At 49.3% G+C, this 11,992-nt stretch overlaps 1 long non-coding RNA gene across 1 annotated transcript in view; it reads right to left on the bottom strand.

Moving 5' to 3' along the window:
- Positions 1 to 6,057: 6,057 nt before the first annotated feature.
- The window catches only part of LOC132251121 (uncharacterized), a 61,129-nt gene continuing 55,194 nt past the window's right edge, over positions 6,058 to 11,992 (bottom strand). The window contains exon 3 of the long non-coding RNA XR_009462933.1: positions 6,058 to 6,696. This is a non-coding gene — a long non-coding RNA (uncharacterized LOC132251121). The remainder of the gene's footprint in view (positions 6,697 to 11,992) is intronic.

The raw sequence follows: 11,992 nt of genomic DNA, 5'->3' as shown, positions 1-11,992 counted from the left end.
ACGGGACGGAGAAAACTAGGTGAAATCTAGTCCCAAGTCCTGTGCTAGGGAAGGAAGACAACAGCGGTTTCTTAAAGAGATGAATTGAAAACAGATCACAAGCTGACATGGTCGTGAAACGGTGCAGGTCGGCACAGCACTGGATCGGAGCATGGGCTGTTTTCCCACTGCCTTTTATGTCCTGGTGGACCATAGCCACGTTCACACTCCCCTGGAATAACCAGGAGAAAAGGACCTCCATCCCATATGACATGCGTCTTCCATAACTCACACTTTCAAGCTACACCAAGAACCCAATGTATTCTGCAACAAGGGAAGGGAACAGGTGATGCAGGGCCTGACACCACAGTTTCCATGGGGAAAGGGGTGAAAGTGTTACGCTGGAAAGAGACTTTACAAGGACCCTGGCAAAGCACATGCAACGTGTAGTGTACCAGCGCGACTGCCGGGAGCAGCAATCATCTCAGATCGGACAAGTTGGCTTTGTAATGGTGTCTGATACTGCCCAAAGGACTTGTGAACCAGCAAATAGGAGCAGGGCAGCAATCCATCACTATGCTTGGGTCTGGCTCTCTGCTATGCTGGCCCTCCGCTTGGTGGAAGTTATAAGGTGGCTTGAAGCCTTGTGCTCCAAGTATTTGGGGGATATGCCAGGCCTGGCATGAGCTAGAATGGGCTCAAGGCTGCTCTAAACTACCTTTTGATTCCCATGGGCCACAAAACATGGTGTATTGTGGGCTGCAGAAACATCCTTCACATGGGGATCTGAGTGAAGGGCCAGTGGGGAGCCCAGACATCAGCTCTCTACTATCAAGGGAGCCCCATGGCAGAGAGGATATTTTCAAGAGAGGCAGTTTTAAGACCCCTTATACTACCACAGTGGTAGAAAAGGACCATCATTTAATGGGAAATGGAGCCCTTGGTTTCCAGGGTGACAGCAACTACCTTCCCCAGGGGGAACAGTCAATTAGGTTTTCAGCGGTGGTGAAGAAGTTGCTGACCCTGCATCAAAGTGCATAGAGAGTTAACTTCAACAGACCATGTATAGCAGGGAGAGCAACAGGAGAGGCAGTGCATGAACTGTGATGAGCCATACATCACTGTCTGCAGCAATTTGTCCCATGTCACGGAGCTGTCGTCGACCTCCTCGGCTCACGCCGCTCCCCGGCCCACGTATCGCTGGAGCCTGCCAACCAGAAGGGATGTCAGAAATAAGTGCGTCCGTGTCCTCCCAGGGCACATAATTGATGCCTGAGGCAGTGAGCATCCAATTTTTCTTCCCCCGGCACAAGCCTGATAGAGCCGCGGCTGCTCCCAGCTCGGGCTGCGTTCTGCAAGAGGCTCCCGAGAGCCCCTTGAAACGTGCTTTTTGGTTTAGGCTGCCTCCTGCTGAGACCACCCGAATGAGAGACTGAACAGTTTGGATGGAGACTCAAACAGCGACCCCCAAAGGGACGCGTGGAGAGAAACCGTGCTGCCGGGTGCCTGCTGTTGAGGGCTTAGGTTGGCTTTTTTGCAGCCCAGGTACACTCTGGATTTGAGTCCTTTTCTTCTTCCAGCAACCCCGGGCCTGGGACTCAGCAGGGAGGGCGAGGCTAGCAATGCAGGTACTGCTGCAGGGTGGCCTCTTGTCTCTTCGGTGGAAAAGAATTAAGAGATGTCGTGCTGCACCTGGCCGAAAGCCTTACAGATCTCTTTCTTGCTGTTTTCCTGAACCTTGTGCCTGGAGCAGGCAAGGAAAACTGGCACGCTGAAGTTATAATCCACCATCCTCAGCGACCCATTTTAACACACCGGAAGAACCCTGCAGGCTCACATCGTACTGTATTAGAAGTCCCTGAATTATGCCCCCTGAACCTTTGGTTTGCACCTATTCTGCTTTACAAGATGATGCATTCTGCTCATTTAATCAAAGTGCAGGGTAGGGGGGGGCGGTGTTTACAAGAGGTAAGTAAAGGCTCTGTGCAACAGGGAACCAACAAGGCTGAGTAATTCAACAAGACCTGATACTTAGCAATGAACCTGAGCCCGAGACCCAGCAGCACTCAGAAAAGGGTTGCATTTGTTGGGAGCCTGATGCCATGCTTTGCATGGTCCAGGGCTTGCAGGGCCTGGACTGCTGTGTTGCATGCCGCTTGAGTCCTACAGGTCCAGCTAATGCAACAAGTGAAAGCAGGAACACACATGCACGCCAAGCATCTCATCCCAACCTTGCTGCTGCCTAAAGTAAGGGACTGTGTTAGCTGGGCTCTGGCTGCCAAGAACCAGCAAATCTGTCTTGGTCAGGGCTTTGCTCTGAAAACAGACAGAAAACACACAAGCAAAGCTGCTCCCTCGCCCCCAGACAAGACGGAGCGTGGACCCCACTTGGAAAATTGGGCAGTTTTCCGGGATGCGATTAAAATTCAGGAGCTCAGGCAGCCAAAATTGGGCTTGGGTTGCTCCTCGTGGATAAACACCATCTGTGCCGTGCATGCGGGCTCCAAGCGCGCCTCTCCCTCGCTCACTCTTCTTCCAAAAATGTTCCAGGTTGTAACACCTGCTTGGAGGATCTTTCGACGCAGACAAATGCAGGTTGGTGAGATGCCCTTGAAACCATGCCCGCCCCTCCCCAACCAAGCCATCAGCTCGGGGAGGCAGTGGGGACAGAGACTGCCTTGGCAAGGAATCAACTGGCAGCAGGGAGAGGATCCTTGCTACTGGGGACAGGGAAGAGGAAGTGATGAGGCACGGACTCTCCCTGGATCATCGTATTCATCTCTGGAAGTGTAAATATTAACAAGACGTGACGAGGCCCATCACGGTCTACTGCACTGAATTAAGTGCCATATCCACCTAGCGCGCCTGACACCTTGAAATCCCATGGGCTGCTCAGCCTGCCAATAGCAACCATAGTCCTTGCCCTTCACTCCCCAAAAAACTGACTCTGTCATCCATGCCTGTCCCGAGACACTTCATTCCCTACATCCCATTTGAGATGCAAAACAAGTTTCATAAGAGTTTAAAAAGAAAGAAAAAAAAACAGCCTGCAGGGGATATGGGACAAGTGGCAATTTCAGCAGCTCTTTTCCATTTATCACACTCAAGGTGATTACAGCCTAAAGATTCGTTAGTCGACCGTCACTCACATGGCTCTGCTGATTTCTTTTGTTTTATTCCTTAACCTAGTTACAGTCCCATAAATGTCCGTCTGACTGAAAGGCATGAGACAGGTAGGAGGCAGTAAGTACCTTGTACAATGAGCAGATAAGAAAAGTAGTGGAGCCGGGTTTTGACAGGCATCCTCTTAGCAGAGGGCAGCTGGGATGCCAGATATAATCCCATTTGCTATGGGAGATGCCAGAAAGGGGTGGAGTGTTTCATTTGAATCTGCAGGGAAAGTCCCCAATAACTCATAGAATTAAAATAGAGAGATGGCAAAGACATGAGTGAGACTTCACCTGGTGTAGCCAGCTCTGACTTCAGGTGAGTGATTTTTTTTCCAATGGGAGAGGCTTTCACCTCTGCTGTCAGCAGGTTACATGCCACCTCACTTTGCATCTAGGATGGTACCCAAACAGGCACATTTCCCTGACCAGTGCAGGACTACCCGCTGCAGACCATTATTTGGTACACTAAGTCTCTTGCACATCGCCACTTCCCACATAGACTCCCATTTGACGAGCAGCCACTGACACTTCACTGAAAATCCTTCATCTAAATGTTCCCCAAGCTTCTGATGGTTCCATCCCGGATTAAGGTATAGCTTGCCTTGTATCACTGCATACCGGTACAGGCACTCGTTCCAGGGGTGGCTGCTTGTTTCTCAGGCTTGCGCTGCTTCACCTCGCCTGCCATGCCTTCTTGTTACTAGTTCCTTGGAAAGGGAGGCTGCCTCAGGGATGCCTGATCTTATGCTGCTGTTCAAGTGTCACTACTCAGCACCTGAGGGCTTATTATGTGGCTCCAACTGCCCCTTACACCATGCCCATGCCTTGCAGATGTTACCGATCATGCTCTATGTCCCATGCAGTAAGTGTCTCTCCCCAGGTGCATCCCTGTGCCACATCCATCATGCCACAGGCATCTGTCTCCAGCTATCTGTTGCTTCTTAACTATACTGGGCTCCCCTGAGCATCTCAGTGCCTCAGGCCTGCCTTGGGCTCTCTTGCCCTGCTCCTCAGCCTTTGCTCCCAAACCCTGGGACCCAGCCCTGCTCCTAAACGGGTTGAGATTGTCAATCCCTCAACCACCAGACCCTAACTCAGCTCTAAGGCTGCCTTCTCTTAACCCCTGGGAGTGCAGAGTCTCCCTCAGTCTGCTCCTTGCTCAGAAGCTTCTGCTACATCAGCAGCCAGGGTGTGACAGCCTGCCCCAGCTCTGGCCCTGGGATTATCTCCCAGTTAAATCCTGTTCCTCCCTAGTCAGGTGCTCCCCTCGCTGCTGACTCAGCTCCTTCCAGAGTCTTTTCCCTTCCTAAACTAACAGGTATGCCCAGCACCATACAGCATGATTGGTAGCATCTGCAAGGCATGGGTGTGGTGTAAGGAGCGGCTGGAGCCTAGCACCTATTATGATACCCATCTCCAATTAGGATGCAAGCCACAGCAGAAAAGGATGTATTGTATAGGTGGCACCTATCTCAGCATTTCCAGCTAGCTTCTCACCAGCACCTGTATGACAGCACCAAAACACCATCAGGGTGCCTGGTTTAACATAATTAGAAATGTACATGAATTGCTCTTGGGAAGCCCTGCTATCATATCCTCACCAGTCCAATTTCCCAGGTACTGGAGATGCAGGTCATTTTATATAAGCTCATTCCAACCAAATTAGTTCTCTGTTATATGAGAGTCAGTTGATATAGGAAAAAGGAGTAATTGGTGCCTAACTGCTTACTCCATAGGCATCACTTACCCAAAGTAGTTCTTACTTGCTAGCTACATATTGCATGGGCTCACATGCAATATGTAGTCTTCTCTGCTGGAGCTGGGCAGAACTGAGGCCAAGATGTCCAGGGATGGTGACTAGTTTAGGATGCCTGGCTTAAGACATTTCATTCACCTGTATTTCAAAACATGGTAAACACCTGGCCCCCACAAAGGGAAGGCATCCTAACTCACTACTAATTTCTGAAAAGGTTGGCTTGAGCCTTTCAAATAAACCTAGAACTAGATTCAAGCAAACCATAGCCAATTCTATAATTTCCTGGTAAAAGGAAAAATTGAGTGTAAGCTCCAAAATGTGGCACTCCACCCAGGTTTTGGATCTTTTCGAAGTAGAGCAAGGGTTAGAAAGACACTTTCCATACAGGCTGGTTATTCTGCACATCCCTTTGAAATTGTGGGTGTTGGCCGCCCTCAGAGACAGGATGGTACACGACAGAGGTGGGCAACCTGCAACATGCATGCCACGAATACCATGGGCAACCTCTATGTGGCACATGGCAGATCAGGGAAGAGACAGCCAGACTGGGCAGGGAGTAGAAAGCAACATGGCATATTGGGCAGGGGAACGGGATCAGAGCAGCGCTCAGGGAGGCTGTGGGGCTAATTTGTAGCACACCTGCCAAAAAGGTTGGCCCCACTGTTGTACTAGATGGTCCTGTGATCTGATCCAACATTATCCCGTCAATTCTGGACTCGATGATCTTCCGAGGTCCCTGCCAGCCCTAATGTCTATGAAATCTGTGAAGTCCAACGTGTTGGTTTCCACTGGCATTTCGCTCTGCCACTTCTTCTTCACGCTTAATTTTACCTAGAGACTCAAAAGGAAACGTGCAGGTTGTAAACCTTGGAGAAAGGAAACCACAAAGATCCTTTGGGAACAAAGCTGCCAGCCAGGAGACAACTCTATCCTGCACCTTAATTAAATTAGGGTTCTTTATAAAGTAATAACCAACTTTTCTTCCCATTTCACTCCTAGTTTATTCATGCACTACTTGTTATTTCTAAAATCCCTCTATTTTTTCCCCCTGCAAAGGTGCTTCCCTTTAAATCTTAATTATCACCTAAACTCCAGATCCTGGGTAGTATTTCATTACTTATAAGGAGACCATTTGAACTCTGCCACTGATTCCTTTAGAGGCTTTAATAGTACACTGAACTTGTTTCATTGCCATTAGCATATGCAGTAATTTATACAGTGATTTTAATTGAATACTTAGACCTCAGGGTCACAAAAGGTAATTTAACAATACCAGGAGCGGCTTCAGCTACTTAAATGATTACAAGCCTACACACACGCGCACAGCAATCAGGTTTCAGCAGAAGGTGCAGTTAGATTTCAGCAGAATTTCTAGTGCATTAGCAGGGAAGAGTACATACGACATGAGGAAGTCCCTCATTAGGCATGGTGAACGAGCTGCTCTTCCAGCAATGATATGTATACATGGGACAGCTGTAGTCCAGTGGACAGAGCAGAGGGCTTGGGGTCAGTGCGCTCCAGCCTCAACCTCCTTCTTGCTTACAGCTGTGGAAATCAGAAGCAATTCCATTATGGTGATGGAGGCGCGCCGGCATCATCTGGGGTGAGACACAGAATCAGCTCATTGACGCTGTTGCCGATTCACAATGTGAACTTGAAATCTCTCCTCTTTTCCGTCTCAGTTTTCCCACTCATGAAATGAAAAGCACTAGCCCTCTTCCACCTCATCCTCTGTACAGCTTCACAATCAGGGATCAAAGGCCTGACTCTCCACTGGACAGTCATTTGTACCTGCAAAAGTTGAGCAGCATTTTACAACTATCTTGTACAAACAGAAATGACCACTCAAGGCACCGGAGAACCACTCCCAAACCGTGCAACTTGGTACTATTGGACTGGATCCTCATCAGGGGCACATCCACACAACTGTCTGGATTTACACCAACTGAGCATCTGGCCCACAATGCCCTGTACAGGGGCTGGGGTGGCACATGGTCGAGGCCACGGCAGTACAGTGTAGCCGTCAGATGCTGACGAACCTGTAAATTCTGCTAAATCCCTTGTCACAAGGACATGAGAAGGGAATGCCCTCTCTATACAGCCTCTCAACAAGAGACGCCCACTTTCCATCCGCTAGGACCTTCCAATCTGTTCAGCAGCCTGCAACAGCGCACACATTTCATTGCTACAGAGAGCTAAACCTGGAAAGGAAGCAGTTGTCTGCCCGCCGTGCCCTCATCACATGCCCTTCAGTCGTGCTTTCAGCAAAGCTCCTACCTTCCGTGAGCTCTCTTGCACAAGGATTATTACTCGCAGTGTGCGTGAAAAGTGCCAGACTGAACCCAGCCCACAGCCAAGAGCTGGTGGGAAGGGTTCAGAGGAAATGTTTCGCTGGGGTCTGTCTTAACAGGAATTTGCCAGTCTGTCAAACTAAATGTTGTGTGGAGGGGGTTTGGTATCAACCTGCTTCCGATGGAGCAGAGGCTGGCGTCTGATGCAACCCCGTACCCATTGGGAACCTGCTGGGCTTTCTGCCGGCTCAGCAGCCCTCCAAGACAGACGTCTCCAGAGTCAGAGACCCCGGTGCTCTTGAAGTCCCTGGCCCTGGGACAGCCCATCCAACTGACTGTCTTCAAGTCAGAGACCCAAAGATTTTCAGAGGTCCTGGCCAGAGGTCAGCCTTTCTTGGTGAATTCTGTAAATGTTGGGTGTTTTTTTGTACTTGTTTGGCTTTTATTCCAGTTTCAATCCCTATTTGATCTGGGCCCACTTTGCTAGGTGCTGTGCATACACATAGCAAGGAACAGCCACCGTTCTGGAAAACTTTGAATCAAAATAGAGGCGCCTGACAAAAGATGGAAGAAAGAAAGCATCATCTTCTCCCTGTTGCAAGTGCAGGAAACTAATACAGTGCAGAAAGACAAAGTAATTTAATCCTAGTCACCCGAGCAGAGGGAGTTGCTACACACAAATGCCATAAGCCTCATTCAGTGCAGTACATGGTTTAAGTTACACTCGTTCCCAGAGTTGATGCTCAGGTAAGTCAGGTACCTGGCTCCTTCTGGCTTTAATGAGAGTTAAATTTAAAAATTGTGTAGCTGAACCAGGTCCTTAATGGGTAAGACCAGGGATCAACAAGCTACAGCCCGGAGCAATTGCATTCGGCCCGTGGACATGACAGCTTTGGTGGTATTTTGGCAGCCAGGAGAGGTGGTGATAGTGAGAAGATATTTCTCTCTTGACATCTTGCCCTTTACCAAGGTAATAGCTGAGTTCCTCCATGCTACGGCAATGGTAGCAGCCGGGTCCTAGCACCTGCCTTACCCCCTGCATCTGACCCGAGCTGGGTCATTCTGCCCCGCAGCCTATAAAATTTGCCAACCATTGAGCACGGGCATAATCTTATTACTGTATTCTTGACTCTCCATTCAGATCTGTGTCCGAGCCTCCCACTGGGTCCTGGTGAACTTAAAGTATGAGCTTTTGGGGCCTTCTCTTGACTTCTATGTTGCATTTAGTACCTGTCTGGAGTACTGGAAAAATTAGCAACTCTTAATAATAATAATAATAATAGTAACAGTATGAAATGATCCAATGACTCAAGGGTTAATGTCCCCTCACAACTGACAATTACTTTGGAAATGTAGAAGGTTTTAACTATATTAATGGTGAAAGAGAAGAGGGGGCTGGTTAAAAAAAGTTCCATTAATTCTTTGTTCAATTGATGCATATTCAAATGGCATAAGTGAGGCCCTTGCTGTTTCAATTAGCATTAATGCACTGTTATTTTTTCTCCATATTTATGCTTCTGTTGCAAGGCATGGGGTTTGGGTTGGGTTTTTTTTTTACATTTGTATATTAATTTGGCATTTAAAATATCCTTCTCCCCAAACTGTTTTCCTGATGATAAAATAAAAATGAGAGGGGGAGAGCTTTACAGCTAAAACACCAGGGAGAGAAAAGGCTGACGATCAAAGAGGGGATAAAACCTGGCTTTTACCAGATTAGAAGATGCGATTGCATCTCACATGGCGATTTCATGACTGGTTCTTTTTCTACAACCAGCACGGGTTCATTACGGGCAGGTCCTGTCAGACCAACCTGATTGCCTTCTACCATCAGGTCACAAAATCACTGGACGCAGGTGTTGCTGTGGATGTAGTCTTTCTGGACTTCAGGAAGGCCTTTGACACGGTCTCCCACCCCATCCTCATTAAAAAGCTTGGTGACTGCGGCATTGATGCCTACCCAGTCTGATGGGTTGCAAATTGGCTGAGGGGTCGCACCCAGGGAGCGGTGGTGGACGGGTCATATTCGACCTGGAGGGATGTGGGCAGTGGGGTCCCCCAGGCCTCAGTCCTTGGGCTCACACTGTTCAATGTCTTTATTCGGGACTTGGACAACAGGGTGAAGAGCAGCCTGTTTAAATTTGCAGGCGACACCAAGATCTGGGGTGAGGTGGGCACGCTAGAAGGGAAGGACAGATTACAGCAGGACCTGGACAGGTTACAAGGGTGGGCTAATGAAAATAGGATGGGATTCAATACTGACAAGTGCAGGGTGCTGCACTTAGGCAGTAGGAACCAGCAGCAGACCTATAGGCTGGGGAACTCCCTTCTCGAAAGCACGGTGACAGAAAGAGATCTTGGAGTCATTATTGACTCCAAGATGAATGTGGGCCGACAATGCGAGGACACGGTCAGCAGGGCTAACTGTACCTTTTCGTGCATCCACAGGTGCATCACAAGCAGGTCCACGGAGGTGATCCTCCCCCTCTATGAGGCACTGGGTTGGAGTACTGCGTCCAGTTCTGGGCACCGCACTTCAGGAGGGATGTGGACAGCGTGGAGACGGTCCACTCGCATGATCCGGGGGCAGCAGGGCAGGCCCGACAAGGAGAGGCTATGGCACCTGACCCTGTTCAGCCTCCACAAGAGAAGGCTGAGGGGGGACCTGGTGGCCATCTATAAACTTACTAGGGGGGGCCAGCAGGGTTTGGGAAAGACCTTGTTCCCCTGAGCACCTCCCAGAGTAACAAGGAATAACAGCCATAAGTTGTTAGAGGGTAGGTTCAGACTAGACATCCGAAGGCACTACTTCACAGTCAGGGCGGCTAGGATCTGGGACCAACTCCCAAGCGAAGTGGTGCTGGTTTCTACCCTGGGGGTCTTCAAGAGGAGGCTTGACGTTTACCTCGCTAGGGTCATTAGAGTCCAGTTCTCTCTCCTGCCCAGGCAGGGGGTCGGACTAGAAAATCTACAGGGTCCCTGCCGACCCTACATCTACGTATCTATGAATCTATCAATCTAGTGCTCCTCACCATCACGGCTTTTGCATTTTTCACATGGCCCATCCGAACAGAGGTTTGATCCTGGGATGTGTAGAGGTGAGTTCCTCACTAGGGCATGGGGACATGGAACCAGTTGCCCTCCTGTTCCTAGTGAAGGGACCCCTTTTTCAAAGGCAGTGGTGGCTTGTACAAGTGCTCTACTCTATTGCAATATGCCCGTCCCAATACGTGTCCTCTGGACTGCAGCATGCCCAACTGGAGAGAGATGCCCTGCAGCACACTGAGTTTGCCTGCTTGGGGTCCCCCTGCCTCACCCCCTACCCCACGCACTGGTGGGGCTGGGACCTGGGGGCAGGGGCAGCGGGTTGGGAGTGAGGGGCACTGGACCGGGACTGGCCATTGATGTTTACAAGCGGGTCCTGGTACAAAAAAGGTTGAGAGCCACTGGTCTAGAGCACCGCAGCTGTGTCTACACTGCAGCCTTGGTAGGTATACCTGAGTGATCTTTCATCTAGCTAACTGGAGTAATGACGAAGACATGGAGGAATAGGTTGCAAAGGCCCAACCAGGTGCCAAGGTATGCATTTGGGGCTGCCAGCCCACCTTTGCCTCATTACTGCTATTGCTACGTGTGCTACATCAGGCTGTCTACCCATGCTGCCATCACACTTCAAATGCAGCAAACAAAAAACACATGTACCTACTTCCCCCAATATTAATCTTCTCTCTATTACAGGAGCTATACATTCACCCTGTATGAGAAACCAACCCCAAGAAGCATGCAGATTAAATAGATAAGGTGGCTTTTAAAAGCATGAGGAGAAACACAAGCAGAGAGGGAAGCTTAAGGTCACCCAGCAGGTCAATGGCCAAAGTGGGACTACAACACCCAGGCTCCCAACTCCTAGCCCAATGCCTGTTCACCGGCTCATGATAAATCAACAGTGAGATCCACAGTTGGAGACGAGCTGTTGACCCACTATTCCTCTTGCTGCCTGAGGCCTGTATGAAGGTTGGTTGTTACACAAGCTCAGCTCTGATACCTGGCTCATCAAAAGAATCTCCTGTTTGCAACCCAAAAGAGGCTCTATTCTGCGCAAACATGGTGCCAATTAGCAGCTACCCATCTCCCCAGCTGTAGCTGCAAGCACACATCCATGCATGTAACTGTGGGAAGGCAGGAGGAGGAAGCAGCTTTGGGCCCTTTTGTTCACTAAACAGAACGGATCAAGATTTGCAGCAAAGAAACTCTCTGGAGAAACCCCAGGGAGGGGGAAATTGCAGGGCCATAAGGCACAGAGTTTGTTTTTTCTCCTTCTAAACCACAAGGATAATTGAGCAGGTGATGAATGACTCCTTCGGTGCTTATTATGTTTTCATGGACAATGGATTCCTGGGATGGGAAGTGCTCTGCGGAGAATTGTGGTACCCTGCCGTGCTGTCAGCATCAACAGAGACTCAGGATGAGGCATTTTAATGTGATCTCCATGGGGGCAGGAAGGACTCCATGGACACACCTCTAGAGAATGACGGTGGGTATATAAAAACATTACCTAAGGAGAGTTGTCTATTAGAGCTCCAAGATGTGGAGCCATAGCTTCCAGATGGTGTTGTAGGTGTTTCTTAAAAATAAAGGGAGAGATTGGAACACAACACTGGAAAGGGCACCTTGGGCCACCAGATCTACTCTTCTGCATTCACTGGCAATTATTAACCGAAGGAATCTCCAAACTAACCACTGCAAACCCTTGCCTACAAGTATAAAGAACAACATCTGACCACATGCCATAGGAAACA

This window comes from Alligator mississippiensis, chromosome 6 (genome assembly GCF_030867095.1).
Source record: "Alligator mississippiensis isolate rAllMis1 chromosome 6, rAllMis1, whole genome shotgun sequence".
Lineage (NCBI taxonomy): Eukaryota > Metazoa > Chordata > Crocodylia > Alligatoridae > Alligator > Alligator mississippiensis.
The sequence above is the reverse complement of the archived record's forward strand: the minus strand, read 5'-3'. Positions and strand labels throughout refer to the sequence as shown.